The following is a 25,288-nucleotide window of genomic DNA, read 5'->3' on the forward strand; positions in this document are numbered from 1 at the left end:
TATCTTCTTTTTACGGCAAGAATATCAGAAACTCCTGCTTACATCTCAGTGCGATGGTATGTCATGATAACCCTTTCCTTTACCTTCAACTCCAGAGAAAAGACAGGCAGCTCTAACCTTGCAGAAATAGAATTCCGTTGCCATTATAGTCGTCGCGGTTTTATTCCGAGCCTCCAAGCTGCCGCAAATGAAACATGCTGAAGGATTCATTTCAGGTACATGCTATACGTGAGCTGCCGATAAACTGACGTAGCGTCTTCCAGTTGCTTTTTTAGCCCCTTATTTCTCCACAAATAAATATTTATAATGATCAATGGGGTCGAAAGGAACGGACGTAACTGGTAGCCAGCCGATCTGAAAACTGGCTAACTCCCCTGTCTTTCCGTTTTTCTTCTCCTTCTCCTCCTCCTTCTTGTCCCTAAGTAATGTATCTACACTTTTATAAAACTACTGTCATTGTGATCCGATCTATTGTAAAGTGTTCTCGCGTAAGTTTTCAAGTCTTCCTCACTTTCTATGAGACGAGTACCTTTACTTGCTGAAATGAGTGTATGCGGTGTATAAACGATTTTTACTAAAATGAAACGAGAGAGAGCTAAGATTCATTCAACGAACAGAATAGAAAATACTGCTTTTGTAACGTACGTTCAACACCTCGGCGCCGGCAGTCTAGAATCGTTGACCTGTGACGTCATAGTGAGGAGACCGAGATGGCGCGCGAGCAAGTAGGGAAAGCAAACCCTGCGAAGCTTCAATTTCTCTACACCCTCGACGTTAGGGAAAATTATATTTTCTTTTAACATTACTAGCTCCAAACAGGGATGACGCGCGCGAAATGTTCTCCAGTGGAACTCGCGCGCTCGCAGTGCCTCCCTAAAAGCTGGCACTCTTCAATAGCGCCATCTTTCTTTATTTTTCCTTTTTCATTTTTTTTCAATAGGTCTTCAACATTACTTCGATACTGCGGCGGACATTTAAAAGAGGGGCCCACGCGTTTCGACGCGGAGCACGAGGGAGTCAATGGCAGTTCGCGAGTTAAAAGAGCCCCAACTCGGTTGGGCGAGAGTATTTGCGATACAACATCCGAACAGTTTAGTACAGTGATGGATGAATGGAACTCGGCTGTCCTATTCAAGGCGTTCTCTGCGCGAACGCCACTTCGCCGCAGACTCTGAGCCATCACGCCTTTCGAGCGCCTTTCTCAACCCGCCCCCCCCCCCCCCCTCCCCCACCTTCTCATCTCACCACCACTCCCATCTATTCCGCTACTATAGCAGCGCGAGGCGAATTCAAGCCTGTCGTCTCCTATACTAGCCACATTTCCTTACGTTTTTTTTTTCACAGACTAACTTGGCTTCCTTGGCTTTTGATTCGTTTTCCTCAACTTTTACTCGCCGTGATACTGTTTCCAGTCGGCAATGATTTTTTTTTTCAAGTGGTGCATTTTTTGTACGGCTTGTTTGCAACCCAGCGCCTTCTGGCGCAGAACCCATTTATCCCCGGCTAAAGTGAGGCGGCTGCCGAGATCAAAAGCGAGCAGCGGCGGATGAGAATTTCTCGCTCGCTGGCTCGAAGGCAACATTAAATTCTTTGCCGCTCTACTCGTCTGCATTCATAGACTTGGCACCCTCCCCCGCACCCCCCCCCCTTTCTGATGCATATCTGACGGAATATTTCTTTTGTGTTTGTGCGTCTGTGTGGCGGCGAAAAGAAGGTCGAGAGGAGGAGTTGAAGTCTCTGGCGCTTGCAGCCACCATTCGTTTCCTTTTTTTTTTCTTTCTTATAGTCTTAGGCTTCTGTTACTTTTCGATCGCCATTTTGTAACCGCACCACTTTCCTTCATTCGTCTTTCGCTCCTTTCGCGTTAAGTTTTCCTTTTTTTTATTTTTCTGAGAAGACGATCTCGCGCCTTTTCTTGAGTTGTTGAACCCTCAATCCGCTCTCGCCCACGTGACGCTACACACTGGCGCCTCTGTAGCGTCTCAGGCGCATGCGCGCGTCTCTCTCGCGAACTTTACACGAGGAGGGGCACTAAGAAAGGAAGCGAGACAAACTCACGAGGAGGAGGAGAACGAGCAAAAGAAGAAGGATAAAAATGAAGGGGACGAGACGGGAGCGAACGAAGCGGCAAAAGTAACGCGTTTCTCTCGTATATACGCGAGCGGCAAAGAGCGCCGCGCGAGCGCGGATTTCACATAAATCACGCCCTTTTGTAGTCGAAGCCTCGCCGAGAGAGCAAAAGGCACAACCCGCCCGCGCACGCCAGATCGGCATCGGCATCAGCGGTCGTCGTCGAAATACATATAAGTGAGCGTATACATCATCGTGCAAGCCGGGCAATGGTCTTGCCTAAACGGGGAAAGCGCGAAAGAAGAAAAACAAAACATGAAACAAAAGAGAGGCCTCTGGCAGAGAAGTACTTGAGTCGCATAAGGAGCTAAGGTGGCGCAAAATAGGAGAGTTGAGAAAGAGAGAGGGAGAGGGAAATAGAGGGAAGGGTGGGCAGCGAAGTATAGGCACTGGGGCCAGACTCATCTGCGCCAGAAGACTTACGCACTCACGCACAGACACAAAAGGCCCGCCCGAACCGATGCCGCCGCCACCTCCTCGCTCCGAAAGCATTGATTCCGCGGCGTTTCAATTCCACGAACCTTTTCTTTCTCTGTGCAACGCGCTTTTCTTTTAGAACGTAGCGCAGTCAGTATTTTTGTTCGGGCCGTATTCGAACACCAATTTTTTTTTCGAAGTTCTACGCCTCTCAAGCGCTCAAGCGCTTTGTTTTTGCTTCTAGTTTGCCAACTTTCGCTTTTTTTCGTTTATTTCATTCGCTGGTTCGCACGAGTCCCTCCGCAGATCCTGCGAGTTATCTATGGTTTCTGACGGTTGGTATCGAACCCAGTCAGACTTCGATGTTTGCTTTCATTTATCTGTCTACTAATCTTCGAATTTCACTCATCGAGCGCTTGTACCAATTTCGCAGTGTTCTGGCTGTTTTTTGTTTTGTTTTTATTACCCTCTAGCTATCGCAGTGTGTTTTCCACCACTCCTTTCAGCGGCGAACGCCTGCGTTTCACTCAATTCCGTGCCGCGCACAGAAGTTGGCAACGGTCCTCTTTTGTCGCCTCATTCAGTACCGTTAATCAACTGCCTCGGCGAGGCAGGCGAGCGCTCGGGGAAGATGTGTTGTCATTTTTGAAGTTGGGAAACATGTTTCCAGTATATACGAACAATGGACGGCGTACTCGAAGCGCGTAGGCTCAGTTCAATACCCGAGAGACGCTTCATATAAAACCCTCGGACGCACGACGCGACGCTGTGTTACGCTTACGCAACAGTTATATTTCTGTGTAGAGATAGCATCAGACTGACGCTAATATATCTTCCAGCGCTAGAAAGGCCGTGCGTCATTTCATTAAATTTCATTCCTGGTTCCCCGCGTAATGGTGAACGACAAGCACTTACCACTTTTGTTCTTAGTAACGTGGTTTAATATCATCGTAGCACTTCAGATACTAAGCACCGGCGACAAGCTACGTTGCACAGTTTTTCTAATCTATTCTCGAGCGCTTGGAATGCAATACAAAAACTAAGAATGCTAGTCGAGTGTTCCGACATCATATGGGACGTGTATCGTAATAACCGTTAAAATGAAGAGTTGGGAATATCGTACGGTAAACAACAGAACACCGAGAAGGTCGGAACTAAATGTAATAGGAACCGAAATGACTATAAGCTGATTGAAGTAAACATATGTGACATCGCTAAGCTTTCGACGTTTTACGCTCTACAACAGTTATGAAGAAAAATAGAAACTGCGACTGTTGGAGATAGCTCAGCAAAAGCTCCTTGAAAGTGCTCCAAAGCGAAATTACTTCACGAAATGTTATGAACATCGGAAACTCGAGAACAGGTTGCAGTCTGGCGGATTTTTTAATGGAAGTAACTAAATTATTTTGTTTACAAAACGAAGGAGAAATATAAATTTGGATGTTAAAACGTGGGAAGGAGGAAGGACACTGTGCGCAACATAAACTAATTACGCGAGCCCTGTTTCAGAGACAGGTAAAGCAATTACATTATATTTGGTAGCCGTTTCTGCGACATAACTCTATGATAGTTTTCAAGGCATGTGCCTACGCGTTTCTTTGTTGTTACTAGACCGACCACTCGACACAAGACATTAGCCACTGATCTTCAGGTCGCAGTACACATCTCTAACTAGGCTGTTTGACGTTCAGTTTGCCCTTGATGACGATAGGGTATTTACTGAGTAACTTCTACACTAGTAACTAACCATACGGCTACACAGCTTTGCTTGAGAACCGATGTACCAACTTGTGCTGCGCGCATGCGCAATGTCACCTCTCAAAAATCTGCAGCGGTGCATGATGAAGCAACTACGAAAGCACCATGCCACTGAGTTTCACAGGGCGCCTTACATAAAACTGCCCTAACGCCTCAGATTTCAAGTGAAATGTTTTAATAGTTTTCGCCACTTCTTCAATTAGGAGCAACAGGCTGGTAATGCGGACTCAAGTTTCGTCGCGTTAGTTGAGTTTTTTTTTCTCATACCCATAGTTTCTTCTCTTCCCATATGACTGGTCCATATACAATTTAGGGCGACGTTGACACCGCCTATTCTGAAGAAACTAGAACTACAGAAACTATACTTATGTTACTCAAGAGTAACAGATCGTCGCGTCGTTTGTACAAAGATTTCTTCCGGAATATTTCATAAGATGGAGGCCTAGGCCAAGGCGCTTAAATTGCTGGTTGACAATAAAGTTTATTCCTCCACCTGTATCTTTAGTATCATTGAACACGTCGCCTGGAAGTAAGCTAGGCCTACTGTTTATAAAACTAGTGCGAGCAAGAAAAGCGCCTCCTTCGCTAGCAGAACATGCGCAGTATACCCTGCAACGTCCTTCGACATTGCCCTCGGGAAAAAAAAAAGCAAAAGAAAACGATTTTCGCATTATTCTGGTAATGTACCAGTACATGAGAGAAAATCACTCCGCAAGCATTTCAAAACACTCTCCGTCCTAGACGCACCTGCGTTCGCAAAACAAACAACGCGCTTGTCCGCGGCGCACGATGGTTGTAGTTGAAGCGAACGGCTCGGCTAACAGCCGACCCTTGTTTGTGCGCGCCTCCTGGTGCATTTCAGGTTCACTCGTCAGTTTTCCAAGCACTTCGAGAGAAACGCTCCGACGCAGCGAGTGCCCCAATTCTCACGTTCGAACAGAAACAAAGCCCCCGGAATATGCGGCGAGCCGCGACCGAAAGCCGTTAGTAGACACGTGGCTCCGTTCTGTTGGTTTCTTAACGCTTCCACAAAAGTGCGTCTAGACTTGGCACACGCTTTCACTGTCTCGACTCGTAAGCAGAGCGAGAAAAGCAATGGCCAGAAAGGGGTGTTTCGAAGCCGCGATCGCAGCCGTCGCTGAGTGGAGTAAGAATCAAGCGCCGACGCAGAGACGTCAGGGAAATGTGTATAGCTCGAATATTACTCGCGTTTATTTGCCCCCCCCCCCCCCCACCTTTCCGGTCTTTGTTTATTGGGCCGGGGCGAATGCCGCTGAAGCGAAGCTCTCTCAAACAGCATCCCCCCCACACGAACGCAGGTTGAAATATGCCGCTAACACCGGGCGAAAGATCAAAACACTTCGGGAGCGATTTCCACGGCCAGGAGACAGCTGCCGCGATTGCGGAGGAGTGCGCGCTTTGGGAGCCTGCAGAAAACAATCGATCGCTTGATCTTGCCTTCAAATGTTCTCCGCTGGCAGCGAATTCAATCTGGTTCCGTGCTGTTTCCCCGGCGGATTCGAGGAGAAAGGCACTTTGCGCTTGTTTCCAGTCCTCCCGTCTCCACCGCGCGTTTAAAAGAGAAGCGCCCACGAAAAGCCCCCTGAGTGCGCCGAGGAAGAGCGTGGCTTGTCCTTTTTGGCCCAAAGTCCCGGCTTGTTATGTGCAAATACTTGCCACATCTGCTGCCACGCTTCGCCTGCCCGCACGTCAAGGGCGTCCTTCTTCATTGTCCTTTCCACTCGCTTAGGTTTGTACGGGTCGTAGGAGGTTGGAGGAAATATTGACCCTTTTGTATGGGTTGTTCGTCTCGAAGCACTTAGCATGGACGCACCTGTCATTGCCTCGCTGTTTCAGCAGCAAATAAAAAGGAACACACAGCCTCGGCTACATCGCATCCAAACGAGTGTGGATGTTTTTTTGTTGTTGTTGTTGTTTTCCCCCAACTCTTTACGATGCAGTGGGAGCCGTTTGGCGTTGAGTACAGGGAAATTTTGCGAGATGCACCGTCCGTTCGACTAAGCCTTTCGCCGCGAAGGTACCGTGCTAATAACAAGAAAGCACTACTTTCGTTGCAGAAATTGCTTATTAGCTGTAAAACAGAAGGTCTGTCTTCTAGAAGTTGGGGTGGATGGCAGGGAAGAAAGTTGTTTTGCAGAGACGCAGACGCTTTCCATTTCTAATGCTGAGGCAAATACGAACGCGATTTGACAGGTTCTTTGAACCAACACAGCAACGAGTCGGTATCGAGCAGGTTAAACGAAAACCGACATGGGGTGTGAGAAGTTATTGAAGATGTGTCGACGTCACATCCTACCTTTACCTCGCGCGGAGCCAGGAGAACAGTAAACGTTACGTTTTGAAGCTCTGACGTCTGTACAGTGCCTGAACAATCGACATTATTGCCAATTAACCCTTTGAAACGCTATGTGCACAATTGTGTACACCACTTGTTTTTGCCATTTGTAATGACTAGAAGCTAAGAGAGAGCAAGATACATTGAGCTTTGGATGAAATGAACGTCCTGCATAATACACTTGTCTTCATTTCACTCCATTTTGCAGCGTACTGTTGTATATGATCAGTTTGCTGAATGCACTACACTGCTCGACGAGTTGTTCGACGTGCCCCTTCCCGCAAGTCACGTCAAAAGTATAAATTTTCTTTGCTCCAAATGGACATAGCCGAAAACGAATTTGCACTATATTCCTGGCGTAATATTTCATTCTGTTAATGTAAACCGGAGAATGACTGACTTCACAATAAATATATATTTAATTACAATTGAATTAGAATTAATTACTATAACACATAAATTAACGCACTATGACTTTTTTGTTGCAATAGAATATCGAGTGCCTTGAAATAATGTTGTATCGATTTGATACATTTACAGACAGTCCTTCATTGGTGGCGTCTGAAAGGCTTAAGCAACATTTATAGATCAATTGGAGCTGCTGCGAGCCAAATTGACGCACTACAGTGAATCTTTCAAGGGACACAAGAGCACACTTTGAAGTTACATTACCAAACTGCGAGGTTCAGGAGACATAATGAAAGAAGTACAAACACAAGAGTTACATTACTTACAAATTGAGCAATGTAGCATTTACAAAGCCTACACCAAAGCTGAGAAAGCAGCTGCACCGCGGCACGGCATAGAAATTGGTACTTACGCTGCCATCAGATGCAACGTGATTCTTGACGCGCTTTAACAATGGAATAACATACCTAAACTACTCAGTGTTTCCAGTTTATGAAACATATACGTTATTACTACAGAAAGACACGCACGCTAACATGGAGACAACTAGGAATGGAAATGACAACCCGAATAGAAGTTACTACGTTTGGCCTTGTTAACACCGCTTCCTTTAGGTAACGAAACATCCTTGAGAAGTTGAGCAACTACTAGTCGTCCTAATACTAAACAACAGCTCTCTCTCTCTCTCTTCCGAAAACGACGTGCTAATCAGGGCGACAGCGAATAAAGTTGCGTCAGCCCCAAAACCGAAGCCACCGCACGCGAACTCTTCCAGGATAGCTCTTGCACGAGGAATGCGTTTTATTGCCGAAGAGAGCAAGCTTAGACTAGTCGAGTAGCGCGGGAAGAATCAATCCGGATCCCATGAATAAGGAGAAACGTGATCAAGTAGTGAGGCCGGGGATAGGAAACGGGATGCGAACGGGGTGTTCTGCGATGTCCTTACGTCTACGAGGAAGACGAAGACGAGATAGAAAACAAGCCGACAAACAAGCCAACAGGGCAACCAATAAACAACACACTGAAGAAAGAAGACGAAGAGGGAGGAAGGCGAAAGAAAGCAAGGGTAGCATTTCTGCAACGAAGAAATAAACAACTCGCGTAGTCCCAGAAGCAAAAAGGACAGCAGGCAGTTCGTCGAACTGACTAAGAACACGTCACGTCGGGCAATGGAGTGGCTCTCGCCAGGCCTCATTTGGGGCGCTGCCCTGGTTTTTGCAGGTCCCTCGAAAGACCCCTAGGGGTTTGTCGCATCTTTGTGTGTTTTTTCTCCCTCTATCCGTAGTGCGCGTCAGTTCCTCGTGTCCTATCCCACTTTAGTTTCCCACTTCTCTCTTCGTGACTGTCTCCGCTTTATATATTTCGTCCATTCACTCGGCTGCTAAGCTTGGCGGAATTGACTTGTATCCGGATTTGCCTCCTCCGATATCGGTCTCTTGATTCTCTCCGCCGTCTTTCCTGTCTTCGGTCTCAAAGGAGTAAACCCTCGAGTCTGCAGGGAGAACACTGCTTCGCAGCAAAGGACGGGTGCTGGGTCTAACTCGTTCAAGTCCGTCGATTTCGATGGCGGGAGAACGACTATTTGCCCGGAGGTACGAATTTATGCGCAAGAGAAAGCGTGGCGCTAAATGTAGCGTTCTATTCTTAGGCACGTCGATCAAATACCGCTTAAGCTGTCTAGACAGAGTCTAAAGGGCCCTTAAGTAGCAAATGTGTACTCTGCTTTGGTTTGAATGAATGAATGAATAAATGACGCTTGCTGAAGTGCCAATTACTCGGCTAATTGTCCTACTTTTTTGTGTTTTTTTTGCGTACTATGAAAGTTAGTGTTTTAACGAACGCAATAGAATGATAATAACATTGACGAGCGCTATAAATTAGGCACCTGTGTTTTTACAGGCCGATGATGGGCATTGTCATCACGTGCTAATACGGGCGTACTCTGGTACTCAGTACGGACAGGACTCCGGTTAATAAGGGCATACCCAGGTACTGCTTATATTTGATCAAATCTATAGTTAATCGTTACGACACTTAATCAACTAGGGTTGTTCTACGTTATTGCTCACTTTGGGGTAATCAGAATAGGTTCATGTGACCAGCTGTGTTTAACGCTTACATTATTATGTCACTTAATGCAGTTCTGTGACATTTTTGAGCAACGTATGTGTTACCATTTAGCGTTAAACTACGAATGCAGACGAACTTGTCTTTGTCGTAAATCTACGTTGACTATTAAGTTAACAATTAAAAACGTTGACTTTGCACCTAAATATAATGGATGATCGCCGGTGGATAGGTGCATGTAGAATAACTAAGCCAGCCGTTTGGGATGGTTAGTCAATAGTAAAAATGGTGTCTGTTGAAAGCGACAATGATTTAACCATGTCGGGTGATGAGAAAATAGCAGACTAAGGACGAGACGAGTGTGAGGGAAAGCCAAAACTATTCAAGATAACCGAAAGAAGGTAAGTGGTAGAGCATTAAGCGAGGCTAAGATGCGCTTTCTTCCTTCAGCTCACAAGGCTTGCACGGTGCACTAAAACAACGCAAACTGTTCACTCATTAGGGGCCCAAGCACTATACACAAACCTACATAACTTTCTAAAGCTAGCTTTCCAAACACGCGTCTGATTGATTTTGTTGTGAAGTTGGCTTTGTTACACTAAAGATAATACCGCGGCAGTGCACGCTTTACAGGGGCAATGCAAATGCAAAGAGGATGTCCCTGAAAAAAAAAAAAAAAAAAACGAAAGAAGAAATTCAAGCCACAGTCATAAAAAGCACATTAATAAATAACAACAAATTAACCAGTACGAGTAACACGTAAAAAATAGTTATCGCTCAGGAATCTCTATCAGCAAGAAAATTTCCCACTTTCATAGTAAGGTGCTTAACACGCGAGACCAGTCCAGCAAGAAACCAATTATAGAACAGTTCTATCAGTACCAACGGAACCTTCATGTAAATACACGATTTAAAACACGCGATTAAGACGGCAAGAAAGTAGCTAGTACGTACAGAGACGGCAGTGCATGCTCACACACGCACGCAAAAACGCAGACTATAGTTTCTCTCTTCGTAGGAAGCGCAAAACTACACACAGGGACAGCAAGAAAGAAAGACACTACATAAGCGCTTAACCGTGACTCACAGATGACCAACTAGCCCGTTCTACTTGTTATTATATAGCTTCTCACTTAGCATACACTCTTAATCAGGTCCTGGTTAAATGTTGGCTATATCCAGGAAACCAGAGGAAAAATCTGCGATTTCCTAGCTATATCTAGCACTTTAAGCGGGACCTGATTAAGAGTGCACAGGCACGCACTATCACACCGGCACTCATATGCGCATTTGCTCACGCGCACCAACGCAAGCACAAACAAACATAGTGATCGTAAAAATTTGAGTGTATTGTTTACACGCACTTGGGGTTTTCTTTTTATCAATCTAGTATTCTTCAGCTGTTTATTTACTGTACAAAAAGCATTACGTAGGACGCAAAGTTGCTTCCAGCCTAAAGTAGTAGTCAATACTTTTGAATTTCCGGAAGACTAAATGCGGAACCTCTGAAAAAAAAAAAAAAAAAGAACGATCTGAAAGATTCTGGTGAGATTACGGCGAAGGCCTCGAGGGTGAGGGGGAACTGAATCTCATTGCCTCTAAGTGGATTCTTCGACGGTTTAGGAATACGCGGAGAACAAAGCCGGGCCTTAAAGTAACCGCGACTGGGCCTATTTGCATTCCAAGTTGCCTTCGCCGCGCCCACGGAACTGCAGGTTCACTCGCGATCAAATTCAGAGACGTGGCGAAACAAATCAGTGTTCGGTACGGTATTCGGAACTCGAAGGAAAAAGGATGGTTGATCCCTCCGTTATAGGAATCGGAATAACACGAAAGTAAAGCGTGCCCTTACAGAAGGAACTGAATATTTACTGTACATTTATATAGGAGAGTTTGAACAATGTATATTGATGTCTGGCAGCTATAGCACCTTTTAACGTGGATGCACCCACTTTGATGATCGGTGATATATCTCCATCCCGACGACTAACGTCCATGTTAAATGATTAAACAAAACCTTGGGTAGCTGCAGTAGTTAACGGTGAAAGCGTAATCAGCAGGTGTGATAGCTAAAAGAGCGTCGCATATTGGACGCAGAACTTGGTCGCCATCCCGCGGCATGTTAATATGTGATTGAACACCACCGCCGGACTAGAGGTAAACGCAAAGCGCGTCGAGCAGGCCCCCGGCCGCGATTTTTCTCGGGGCAAGCGCGTGAGCAGGGAACGCGGTGTTTTACAGCCAGGTGAGGCAGGCGCGCGTCGCAGATCTATTTTTTTTTATTAGCGTGATGCTATGAGCAAGGCCAACGCTTTCACGACGCTTGCGCTAAGATCGCCACCTCGCGGTGTGTTAAGGCATTGACAAAATTGAACTTGTATTGAAAACGCGCCGAATGGGACGGACGTGTAACGCCTTGCATTGCACATATTAATCGCCGAGGCCACAGTAATCACGAATTACTTTATTTACCGCTCCCAGAAGGCAACACCACCCGCCGACTGGGAGAGTGGTAGATATAAAAGGCGCGTTTGTAAGGCCTCTGCAGTTTGTGACCGTGGTGCAGTGGATAGCGTGCCCGACCTCTGTTGTTGCGGACCGAGTGGTCGTGGGTTCGATGCCCGTTGACGGAACTTTTTTTCTTTGGCTTTGGATCATGTAAATTTTTTCGACGTCATTTCCGTGACGGAAATACGTCACTGAAGTCTTGGTGGACCCCGGCATAAAACACTTTCGTGTTAAAAAAAAAAAAAAGAAACGCGAGCGAGTGAGTGTAAGAAGAAGGGAAGAGTACCGAAAGAGGAGAGATCGCGTAGCAACCGAAGTGCAACTCTGTTCGTCTATGGGCTGTGCATTGATCCGCCGTAGCTGCTTAGCGGTGCTGAAGCAGGAACTAAGAGAGAAGTAGTGAGTAACGATGAATGAACGATGACAAAATGGGGTTCGCGTGTGTTTATATGAAAGGGGGGGGGGCGTTTGGAATCCCAAGATATACGAGATGGGGACACGAAGACGGGGATCGGAGGGAAGAGGTGATAGGTCAGGATAAGACCGGAGGAGAAGGAAGTCGGAGGGGCGCTGCTGTTCTTGTTTCTGGCTGTGACAGACCAATTACGGGAGGATCTCCGCTTTACTGAGCCAAAAGCCGCTTCTTCAGAGCCTGTGAGGCTCAATGCCGTTCGTTGAGGCTATAGTCTATCGTGGCGCGCACAGGCTGCCCGCTCTCGTCGCGGGGCTCCTGGAGACCCGCAGGAACTGTGTCTAGCTGTAAACTAACGCAAACAGTGCTGGGAAGAGCATCCGGAGAATGAACGAGCATGAGGAAGAGGGACCCGGAGGAACGAAAAGGAAAAGAAGCGAAAGAAAGGGCGTGGATGTCTCGCTTCGAACGGACACGTCGCGAGAAGGAGACCGGAAGAGGAAGTGAATGCGAACAACGGTACGCTGTCGCCCGACGTTTGAGAAAGCGGACAGCGTTGGACGCTCGTCTTCTTTTTCCCAGGAGGAATTCTCTCTGTTCGTAATGCGCAGTTCGCATGTACCGCGCTATTTTGTAAACGCTGACTTCTGTTTCTCTTTTTTTTTTTTTGCTGACTGTCAGAAACATTTCGCGTCCTTCCGTCCGCTCGCCGATAATGTGGTTTTTTCCCCTTATTGTTTTGTCCTCGGCTGTCTGGACAAAAAGATGTATAGTTTCTCGCGGGCAATTAGGGCCTCGCATGGACGTAGAAAATTCTCGTAAGTTTGCTTGAAAATAATGGGGGCGCGAACAGATGCACTGGTGTGCTTCGCTTGTTCTCGCATGTAAATTAAGCATTGCCTTAAACAGCTGTCTTCGTTACGTAATAAAATGTTTGGCAACGCAAACACACACACACACACTCACATAAACACACACACACACACACACACACACACACACACACACACACACACACACACACACACACACACACACACACACACACACACACACGCACACACACACACACGCACACGCACACACACACACACACACACACACGCAGCACGCGCGCACGCACACACACACACACACGCAGCACGCGCGCACGCACAACATAGATAGATAGATAGATAGATAGATAGATAGATAGATAGATAGATAGATAGATAGATAGATAGATAGATAGATAGATAGATAGATAGATAGATAGATAGATAGATAGATAGATAGATAGATAGATAGATAGATAGATATACGCAGTACACCTTGCACTATATGTTGTCAATATTTTACAGTTGGCGCTGTCACTTCGTGGACTTGCGGAATTTCTTGAAGCTCGTTCGTGCTCACGGCCAAGTTTCACGTGAGTAAGGATGAAGCTTATCAACTGTTCAACGCACCGCTCCAATTTATTTGCGTTGACCTCAAGTGAAGTTTAAGTATGGAATATATCGACGCAGGATGAGGGGAGAATGGGGGGGGGGGGGGGGGGGATCCCGCAAACTTTCTTTCTCCTCGTGCGTCCGCTGCTCTCCAAGAAAGAGTCGCAGAGCCACCGGCCGGTAATGCGACGCGAGCGCTGTCGAATCCTGAGAGCCGCCGGTGACGGATGTGTTCGAATCCTGCGCACTTGTGGCCAGGCATTGTCACCCAAACCGGAAGCCCCTTTGTTGCGCTCTTCCGCCGCTGTCACGAAAGAAGGCTCGCTTCCAGCACCCCTGGATCAACGCTCTCCTATTCCCTCCTTGTCTTTTTTTGTCTCCTGTTCTCCTCCTATAACTTCCTGCCCTTTACTCCAAGTTTTTCTTGCTTCCGTCACTTTCCTGGCTGGCGCCCGTCGTAACCTCAGCGCCTCGCACTCCACCTCGTTTCTTTTACGTTTTGTTTCGCGCGTGTTTTTCAAAGCCTTCAGGCTGTCTTATTTAACTCTTCCCGCGTCCGTTGCGTACGAGAGAAGACGTAAAGAGAGATATATATTTCTTTCACTTTGCTGTTTCATTTTGGCCAACGTTTTGATGTTGAGGCGCACTCCTTCTCAGGAAGGACGTTGTAAAACATCTCCGCACTTTCGCGGGCCGCACATTTGTTCTTTTTTTTTGTCTCTTTCTTTATTTCTTTTCATCCTTCCACGAAGCGAACACCCTTTGTTAAGTTATCCTTCAATTGAAACGTGTTCGGTGCAAAACTTCCTTAGTACCAAAAAAAAAACATTTCAGTCTTTCCAGCTTTATCTCCACACCCCCTTGCTTTATCCTGTACTTGTGCTGTTCCTTATTCTTTTGAGTTTGTCGTGTTGACCAGCGCGCGGCTTTAGCGTCTCTACTCGTATTGCTTTTCTTATTTGGCGCTCTCCATTTTGCTGCACACAGAAGAAATTAAAAAAAAAATCACTGAAAAGGCGCCAATTTTTGTTAAAAAATGACGGCGTTAGGAGAAGAGGGGAAAAAAAAAACAGGAAGAATGCTGGAGCGATAACCTTACGCCAGAACCCCGATAACAAGAGAAATAAAGGAAGAAGCCGTAGAAGAGTGGGAAGAAGAAGACGGGTGCGATGGCGAAAAAAAAAAGAAATGAAAAAAGGCTGGCCGGTAGAAACATGCACGGGACCTTGCGCGCTCAGAATCGATGGCTGTCCTTATTTCCACGCCGGCCCACCTCCCTCCTCGTCCTATAGAGGGTGTTCGCAGCGGTAGCGCTCGCTCGCATGGCGACAGTGCCACGCGTTCTAGTAGAGATTCGTTGCGTTTCTTTCTTTATCGCTATTTTTTACTTCAAACGCGCAACAAGAAAAAGTAGAGCTCTCTGTATTCTCCAAGAAGAGGTTTGGGTGAGGAGAATACGTGGAGCCAAGAGGGGGGGGGGGGGGGGGGGAGAGGGGGTCGCCCATTGTATCGCCGCATAATGGAAGTGGACTGCCGGATTTACCAAGGTAAAAGGGCCCCGACATGCACACAATGAGCTTCCCCCGAGTGAAACGGCCGCCCGTAACAGCAGCGCTGCAGTAAGCGAGGACCGAAGAGACAGAATAAAAAAAAATTAATAAGAAGGAGAAAAAGCAAGAGAGGCACCACGCCGGCTGCATTGAAAGCGAAAATCTTTTGGAGCGAATTTCTGCTCTCCTCGCACGCGCTTTATTTCATCCTGTGCGAACGTAGACATTCGATTTTTCTTTTATTTTGGAGGAAGGTGTCTGTAGTTTCGGGAGATCGGCTGGGAACAAAGAATAGAATGGGCCTCAAAATTAGCGGCTACGTCTTGCCTGGAACGTTACTCGGGCTTGTAGTTGTCCGCAATTAAATTGGACTAAAGTACGAAAACGGTCACGTTAGTCCACTGTCTAAACTACCATGAGCTAAAAAGAAATAAACATGTTGTAAAGTAAACACACAAAAAAAAAGATCTTTTCTCTAAACTTAAAAGTTGAGCCTGGGAAATGTGTTTCTCTGGAGGTCTACGAAACAAGAAAGGACCCTTTATAGACTTTCTTTTAAAGGTCACTTAGTTATTCGTTAGCGCATTGACTGATCTTTTCTAAAGAAGTAGCCTCTCTTAGCTGTCACTGTAACTTCTTAAACGCCTGCTAACAACTTCGTACGATTACAGCGGCCCACGGCGAACTTTTACGCCTGTAATGCACTTTACAAATGATGACCGAGTTTACTCGCAAGCGCTATGCTTTCTCTGCAGTTTTAAAGGAAGCAAGCGCGAGCACAAGAAAAGTTGCGAGAAAAGCTTAACAGCTCAAAATTTCCGGTGTTAGCACTTGGCCAGAAACACTTTTTTTTTTGCACTTGCGTAGTAATCCACAAGCATACTGTTACACGTCTGAGAACTTACGCAATAAAAGTGTGCACTGGCCTGAAACATCTTTAATACATTGCATCAGCTACGGTTGAGGATGGGAAGATATCTAAAAGTGAAACGTCTACTTGAAATGTTAAATATGCGTGAAACGTTTAGGTATACGACCTGAAAGGACGCAGTTAATTCTAAGCGCTGGCGCATATTTGATTACGATACTGTATCCACCTAATATAAATAAATGGGCAGGGAAGGGATAACTAATGAGCGCGATGCAAAAGAAAAAAAAAAGAAAGGCACGATCGCTACTTATCCGTGCTTTCGTTGCTCGGGCCATTTGTAAGCTCAAAGCGAGTTCAGAAGAGTGGGGGGCGTTTTGCCAACTAATAGTGCAGCACGCCGGGTTGCTTGCCGCCACTAAGCCCTTGGCTGCTTCCATCTGCATCTCGGGACTGCTGGCTCGTTTACTTCGTACGCGTTTTATGCGACTTGTAATTACTTTTGTTTTGCAAAGCGCAGCGCAAAGTGGAGGCGAGGAGTCAGGCGTCCACAAACCGCTCCGCGTCTACTCCCCTTTCCCCACGAGCACTGGTTTCCCGCTTCCTTTCGCAGCAACGCCAGCGGCGCGCATTTTCCCTAATGAAATTCATCGCCTCGAAAGAGCAGGCGGCCGCCCTGCAGTTCTTTTTTGCCGAGACAGCGCGTGGGTACTCTCGCGCTGCCGAAGAATGTCTGTCCCGGCAAAACCGGCGGGCGCCTTCGTCTTCTCTCGTTGCCTCGAGTTCCTTCTCTCTCCTCGAGGAAGTTGGGGGGGGGGGGGGAGGCATTCTTCGGGAACAAACCGCTCGTTCTTCCCTAATTCCTCTTCCCAAAGACGCGCTGACGTCTGCGTGCCGTCCTGGAGCATCTCTCACTGGTGGCAAGCCCTCGTTTAAACAGCGCGAGGAGAGAAGAATGGCTCCGGCTTTATTAACGACGCACCGGGGTAGCCCGCTGCGGAGGTGAGAAATTAAATCGACAGCGAGCCCGAGGAAGGTGGCTTTCACCGGGAGGCTCGGCTCCTGAAACACGAAAACAACGCGCAACGAGCCCCCGGGACTCTGAAACGTAGCTGTCTTAAAGCTTGGCTTCCCGTACGAACGCGCGGAAAGATATACTGCCTTAGATTTGTTTTCAGCGAAGCGTTCGTCGGAAGCGGACATGCGAACAAATTCACAGTTTAAGCTTATATTCTGATGAAAAACAAAAACACGAAGGGCTTGTACTGCGAGATTCTAGCAATGATCATGGGAAGGGGGGGGAGTGTCTAAAATCACACGGTCCCTTGTGCATTTGCTTAAGACGACTGGAAGGCGAATGCCTTCTCCTTTTCCTTCTCAGTCGATTATGTTGATCCCTCGTTGAAAGCTTTTGGCATCCAACATGTTTTTGCACTACCTCCTGGATCAGAGGCATTGGAAGATTTCTGCACCTTACGTAGTTTTTCGGTGCCTCCAGGATCGCCCCCTCTTTGACCAAGTGACAATGCCATGTCATGGCGTCATCGTGTGACATCACGTTATGTCACTTCATGGTGGCGTCATAATGACGTCAGGCATTTGGGTGATATGTGACGTCATGATGATGTCATATGGTGACGCCATAACATGATATTTTGCATAGTTCGTGTTGGCGCTGCCGACGCAAGCGGTCACTTATCGCGTTTGATGAGGCATATAAAGCTTCCGCCTTAATAACCAAGATTACAAGAAATGGGAATTTGGTAGGAAGAAGCGGCTCGAGATCGCTTACGTGATTGCTGTTTCCGCTGAGGCCAATGAAAGATGTCATGATAATCGAAATAGCATTGATGAAAGACAGGATAAAGAAGTCTCTCACACAGCAGTGGCATGTGACGAAGGGCAAATCGCAACTACGTGATTACATCGACTGAGACGCAATTACATCGGCTTTCACCTTCGAGTCGTCTTAATCGAATGCACAAGATACGCTGTGAGATCTTTAACAGAGAAACTGTTTAAGGTGTTGGTAACTTGTGCTCTGTCATAAAAAAACTTTCATCATCATGAACCGGCACACGCTCTCTGCATTCTCTCTTTAGAGAGAGATAAACAACTTCATTGACGGTACAGCGAAGTCGTTGAATTTAGCTAGCCGGTGGTTCGAATGGTGGTGGCAGTGAAGCTGTTTAAGCTATTGGTAACTTGTGCTCCGTCATGAAAAACTCCTCAGGTGGATATGCACCACAGGAATTGGGCAAGCCCCACTACCCAGTACGGCAGGTGTGAGCGTTAAACGAAAACTCTGCTCGGCGAAGTGGTGCGCGTGAAACACGTGAAAGAGAAAGAAAGAGATAGATAGATAGATAGATAGATAGATAGATAGATAGATAGATAGATAGATAGATAGATAGATAGATAGATAGATAGATAGATAGATAGATAGATAGATAGATAGATAGATAGATAGATAGATAGATAGATAGATAGATAGATAGATAGATAGATAGATAGATAGATAGAAAAAGAGAAAGAGAAAATAGAGAGAGAGAAAGAAAGAGGTAAAGAGAGAGGGAGAAAAAGAAAGTGACCGAAAGAAATAGGAAAAGAAAAATAGAGAGAAATAAAGGGAATAACGACATAAAAAGGCAGAAAAAGACATAAAAAGAGAGAAAAGCGAGTAATAGAGAGAAACAAAGAAAGAGAGAGGAAGATGCAGAGAGAGAGAGAGAGAGAGAAAGGGAAGAAAGAGAAAGATAGAAAGAGCGAGAAAGGGAAGATACATAGAGAGAAAGAAATAGAAAGAGATGCAAAAAGAGATACAAGAAACAGACTGAAAGATAGAACGAGAAAAATAAGGAGAAAGAAGTAAGGCCACACAGCTCTGCTCTTCCTTCAGGCTTGGCACCACTAGTGCGGAGCTGCCATCATTTTTTTTAGGGTTAAGACGTCTGACAGCGTACCATGCTTCGACAGATGCATTGTTCCGGGTGGCAACTACAATCAGGTCACGCTTGAGATAATTGAGGCGGAAGCTATCAGGAATTGTGAGTATGTATGTTGCGATATATTTCAAGTCACGTAGTTCGCCCACTATAAAAACATGTCACCGGCATCACGGAATAAAAGTCAGTTGCAAGTTGGCGCTCACCCTGTTATCTACTGCTGCTCGTCTTATTTTTCGTTTTTTTTCTTTTACTCAATCTGAGTTACGTTGAAACGACTAGACATACAAACCGACACATTTTAAGACCTTTTAGAAGGCACCACACTATGGCCCGGGGATATTTGTACTCCGGAATGGCGCTCTTGGAATTTACTGGTTTAACGCAGTGGCGCGCGTTCGAAGATCCCTTCGGGGCGTAACTCAGTGCATCACAGTACGTTACATGCAGCAAGCAGAGCAGGCATTGCCGCAATATGCGGAATCGGCTACTTTTAGTAGCCGTCTCTCAGGACAACGTTCATCTCAAAAGGGGGTACAACCAGTACTTTCTTTTCCTTGCACCGGCTCTCTTTTCATCATCTTGTATAAAGCAGCTCGGTTACCAGCTAACCAACGCGCATGCTGTTGACATCCTTTCCTTTTGTCTTTATCTTGGGTGTGCTAAATCAAAATGCCTGGAGGAGGTTATTGCGAATCTACTCGATAGCAGCCTGCCTTGAAGATATACAGGACGCCTAGACAACAGTTTCATCAGCGATATTCAAGGATTCAAAAATTAGCGTTGAACGTCTACTTGCTTTTCATTCAAAATCGAATAAAGTGTGTGCCACAACCAATATTGTTCGATAAGCTTCTGATATTTGGAATGGCAATAATGCCGGAAATACCCCGTTTCTGCAGAAAAATGCCGTCTAGACATTGGAAATATGTCCACCTGTAAGTACACAGTATAGATGAAAGTCTGGACAACTTAGTGTTTGGTTTCTTCCCTTTCTTTTTTTGTAATAGCGAATAAGTAAGTTATGCGGATTGGGGAGGTTTTGAAAGAACAACATAAAAAGAGAACAGCAACAACAAAAAGGGATGTTTGCAACAGGGCGTATTTAATGTGGCGCTAGTTACCTCTCATGTGCGAGGCTGTATTTAATCAGCATTTAGGCCGAATTCATACTGCGTCTGCTGAAGAGAAATTGTATCTCATTAAGCAACGCCCATCGCTAATGACACCTTGACCAACATGAATGGGTGTCGCGATTTTTACGAAGTGCATTTGGTCGCGCGCAGACTAAATTGAGCAAAATGTGTGCGCTCTCATGCACGAAATCGTTAAGACTGAGTCAAAAATGGCAGTCAGGAGCGCTAACCCGGTTAAGACGCTTGCCAAGAGTCTCTGGAATGAAGCTGATGCAGTATTGCGCTATTAAACGGACGTATACAGTATTCGGCAGCAAACATCTTCGAGGGAGAAAAGAAAAGGAAAGATATATAGAGGTTTATTTTCCACACTATCTCGCGGCATTCACTGCCTCTCAAAGAAATAAGGCGGACTAGAGACATTACGAGCAAAAGACGTGGCTCCCACAACAGGAGGAACTGCAGTCTCTGAAGACCCAGTCGGAACAAAAAGGGCCCGAGAGATGCCGTCCTATGTGGGGAAGAAAGTATTGGTAATCGAACTTTGGCCTTTCTTTCCCATTTCGTTGGGGGCCGCCTTTTAGTGCCACGCTCCTCCAACTTGTGTGTTTGCTATACGTCACTCCCATTTTCGTGCCGAGCTCAGTTTTCGAGAACACTACCAGCCAGTCCTTTCTCCTGGCTTCTTGTTTTTGTTTCTTTGTCTTCTCTTTCTGTTTCTTTCTCCCGGTCGTTTTCTTCCGCGTCTACTCGAGTTATTATCGTCTTCGTTCGGATGCTTGCTGGAAATCCATAGTCTTCCAGCTCGTTAGCGCGGGGGCCCCCTCGCAATCTCGGTGCTTTCTCGGCCTTCGCGATCCGCTCCTTAACCACGCAGAAAGCCAAAGCAAAGGCGAGCCAAGCCTCTCTCCTATATAGAAGGTGAGTCGTCGGGGGCCACACGGAGTGAGCTCCTTCTTCGATTGCCGGAATAGCGGTTCCCTCCGCGAAGAAGAGGAAGAGGAAGACGCCCCACAGGCTAAGAATCGCGCTGGCTTCATCACTGGGGCCCGAGCTGCTGCTGCAAACAGTTCGAACCATGGCCGATAAACAAGGGCACAGCGGACGCCCCCCCCCCCCCCATCTTCTTCTTGCCAACTCCAGAGTATCTGGGAGGCCTAACGGAACAGCCGGGCCAGCACAATCAACGAAGCGCACCGAGCGCGAGCATGGGGCCAGCAATGAGGTGTTTACGAGTTGCGCAGGGTAAGAAACAAAACGAGGGACTTACATGAACCCGAGAGCGTGCAACGGAATGATGCTGCAAAAGAAACACAGCGCGTAGGCACGCGGCCGAAACTAATTAAGGATAACCCGCACTCTTTACGCGATGCGCCAGTTTCGAATTACATTAGAGTATTTCCTAAGGACTCCTGTGATTACGCTGTTTTCGCTTGTAGGAAGCTCCATTTTCTTTTGCCAGCGACAAAAAAAAAAGTTTCCAGGAAAGGCTTCTCAGGAATTTTGCGCGCGCACTTTTGCTGACTCCGTGAGGGTAAAACTCACGAGGCAAGAATCGACTTACAACTGGCACAATTTTTAAAGGTGCTCTTTATACGCCGCATGTTCGTTTTTAAGCGAAGTTCGTTGCTACGACGAAGGGCTTGCAAAATAATTACGGTCGAAGCGGTCACGATAAAGCGCGATACTTTCGTGAAAGACACGAAGCCCCGTGTGACGTCTATCGAGAGAGAGAAAAAAACGATAAATACAACCGAACAGCTGTGAGCAGTAAACAAGCTCTACATTTTGCGCAGTAATATTGAGAGAGTAAAAAGACGAGAGAGTAGTTTAAATTAAACAAAGCCGCAAGCGGGACATCTAAAATGAAAGAGGTCTGTGATGGCGCACACTGTGTTAGCTCATTTAATTCGTGGCGATCACATTATCGGTGTCCTTGATGTGTCATCACAAGACACGGATGTAAGTACTAACATGTTTTCAGTTGGATTTTTTTTCTTCTCTTCTGCATTACAGAGCTTTAATAGTCTTCCTTCTTTTATTAGCATATCGCAAAAAAAAAACAGGAGAAAATAAAATAAAGGAATCCCCGAACACAAGCAAACAATGGGTGTTCATACATCCTTGCAAGCCAGGCAATCGAAAGTCAGCGCCTTTCTAGTGGGCGTTCTTTATTTTGTTTCACTCTAAAAGTTTAATAAGGTTCCTTCGTTCCTGATAAAAGGAACTCCTGTAAAACCATTGTAAGGGACGTAGCAACAGTGAAAATAAAGTTACACAACGTGAACGGGGTCTCGTAAGACCCCTAACATTTCCATGCTCGGAAGCACAAGCCGTTGTTTATCGATGAGGCTCTCGTCCTCTTTTTGTTTACTTTCGTTAATTACAGCGCTCGTTTGTTATCCACCCCAAAATGCTGGTGGCGTCTTTAGGCGAAATAATTGCCTTGCGACACACGAGCCATTAGCCGATCATAGGTAAGAGCATACGGCAAGGGCTCCTGGCGGGAACACGGGGAACATCGATCAGGATAGGTAAGGTGGTGACGACAGCAAAGAGGTCCAAGGAAGAAGCAAGTTTGCTTGTACCTAAGCTACTAACTTTTTCTCGCGTGTTCGCGGAAAACCCTGCGCAGCCGTTACTGATGGTGAACTATATTGCTGTTGCTTATTGTTGTTTTTAAGGGTGGAAGATAAGGTAGTGCGCGCATTGCAACTGATCTCACGTTGGTGCGGACACTTGGAACACCCTCATGTAAAAGGAAGTGCAGAAAGGGACAAGGGGTGCCCAGAAGCCCCACCATCTTTACGAATTTTATTTCGAAAATTCGTTGTGCGCATGCTATATGTTAAGGGGCAACGCCCAGGGATGTTCTTTTCGTGTTTCGTCTGAAGTACAAGTCCCTTGACTCGATGATTTCTTCTTGTTTACTTTTTCTGTGTATTTCGGAATAAAAATTTAGTTGAGAGTCAGCGCTTGTGATGTGCACTTCCTCTGTGCCTTGTCCCTTTTTGAGAGCGCTGCACAGTCCTATTTACAGGGCCACCTTCAGCGAAGAAACAACTCCTAGAAATATGCGGTACGGTACGAAGAAGTTTATTCAAAGCATCCTGAGAAGTGTCACCCCTTAGGGCGACAGAAAGCCTGCGATGTGGCGGTTAGGCTATGTCTAACTGTCCCCACGTGGGAACACCCTAGAAGTATAAATAAAAAAATACAAACGTTCAGGGGGAAGGCGGAAGCTTGAAGAGATAACAAATTTGTGAACACAGTATGTCGCTTTCTTGCACACGGTAGAGTACATATGAAATCTATTCACGTTGTTTTAAATTCTGCCTGTCCCGTGTAATCAGATGTCCGCATAGAGCCTTCGTTTCTCTGCTAGTAAACAATATTTCAGACCTAGTTCGTCTGAAGAACACAACGAACTATACACATTTTTTTTTTACTTTGAGCTGAAAATACAGTTACAGGGCAAAAGCGATCGAATTGGATCTCCCCGTTTGAAACTAGTGTGTGTCGGTGGGATACAGATAGGAAAGGTGACGGAATGTTAATGCGTCGCCATTAACTACTGCCATGTTACGTTGTCATGTTACTATTGCCATTAACACTGCAATAGTGTCATGTTAATGACGGCACCACCTCTTGATTGCCGTTTGCCCGATTGCCACGACAACGTAAACATCGGGGCCGCGTTAAGCCCCGTTAAAGATGCGGCACTGACTGATGAGTCAGTTTGCCAATGCTCAAAGGTGTTGAGTCACTTCAGTAGTGTCTCGGGGAACAAACCTCACTGTTTTCCTGGGGCAATATAGAAGGAAGAGGAATTAGAGAAAGACGTAAGGACAGGGAGGTTAGCCCGTTCTCAGACCGGCTGGCTACCCTGTGCTAGGGAAGGGGGTAAGGGTTATAAAGGATGATAGAGAAGAGATTCTACAATAAAAAGAAGAAAAGGAAAAAAAGAACAATACGATAAACGACGCTGCTTAAAGTCTGTCTCCAAGACCAGTTGTCCTCAAGAAAGGGAACAACGCTTTCAAAGCCTTCTGTGTTGAGGGTGGTCTCGGCCAGTGTCCTGAAACCCTTTCCTCTGACAATGGGCGATTGTCAAATCTATCTAAGTTCGTACAAGGCATGAGGGAGTATCCCGTTTGCCTCGACATGTTTGTCGCTACACGCGCCTAGACCACTTATACTTGCCTCGACACATAAATACACAGGACCACAGCGCGAACAACAAGCCACACAAGACAACGTTGCAAGGTCACTGCCGCCGCGTGGGGCCAAAGCCAAGCGCACTCTTTACACGCCCGAGACATCCTGCCCTACATATCCGGGAAAAGAAAGCCGCTGCCTGAGCAGGGGCAAATTACGGAGTCCGCGCTGGCTTAGTTGCGAGGCAGCACGGAGGTCCAGCCTGAAGAGCGTCGCTCCCCTGTTCTTCCTCAGCGAGGCTAGCGGAGATCGGCGGTGCAAACGAGTCGACAGGTCAGCGGAGCGGTGGGCTTTACGCGCGCGCCCGGCGCTAATGGCGAGCTAGAGTGGGAGAAGTAATTTGCACGGTGTCCTTTCCGATCAAATCAACGACACGGTTTCTCCGGGGCCGCTTCGGTCTCTGGGGCTCACGCGGCGTCCTTGGACCCGTAAATTGCATCACGCGCCACTCGGACCATCGAGCGAATCGGTGGAGCCCCCTCGGAGCAGGTGACCGCTCATGGGAGTGTCCGAAAAAGCAAAAAAAAAAAAGACAAGGAAAACTCCCTGCTGTCGGTTTAACCTCTAGCAGTATGAGTGGCTTTATTTGACGCTCACTGCCAGGAAAGAGAGCTCAATTATGCAGTCGAAACCTTCGGTAGAAAACGACATAGCGCTCGTGGGCCATATCCGATCTTCGGGAAATGTATTTTATTTCATTTTATTTTAGTTTAATTGCTGAACACCGCAGGTGAACGTGTGACACACGCAGGAGCGGATCACCGCCTATACAGCTGTGACAACTAATACACGTATAAAAAAACAGAGTAAGGAAAAAAAAGGAATACATTCATAGTGCAAAAAAAGGAAACAGTACAGTGGAAGGCAATGTATACGTTGTATGAAACGGCAAAACGATATTGATCTTTTTTTTGTTTTTTTTTTTTGCGGAAAGAAAGAAACCTATACATATGCACCCGGAACCTAAGAAACAATCAGTCCACAGTGCTAAAAGTCAAGCCATAGTGTTGACGAGCTCTGTACGTGGGCCTGTAAGCATTACTTGCCGCGTCGACCTAGTTTCCGTGGCCTTCTAGAAACTTTTGAGA

The 25,288-nt window shown here is 46.4% G+C and overlaps 1 protein-coding gene across 10 annotated transcripts in view; it reads right to left on the bottom strand.

Moving 5' to 3' along the window:
- LOC119394082 (glutamate-gated chloride channel) overlaps positions 1-25,288 on the bottom strand; it is a 340,243-nt gene that overhangs the window by 31,297 nt on the left and 283,658 nt on the right. The window lies entirely within an intron of this gene.

Source organism: Rhipicephalus sanguineus, chromosome 5 (assembly GCF_013339695.2).
Source record: "Rhipicephalus sanguineus isolate Rsan-2018 chromosome 5, BIME_Rsan_1.4, whole genome shotgun sequence".
NCBI classification, from domain to species: Eukaryota; Metazoa; Arthropoda; class Arachnida; order Ixodida; family Ixodidae; genus Rhipicephalus; species Rhipicephalus sanguineus.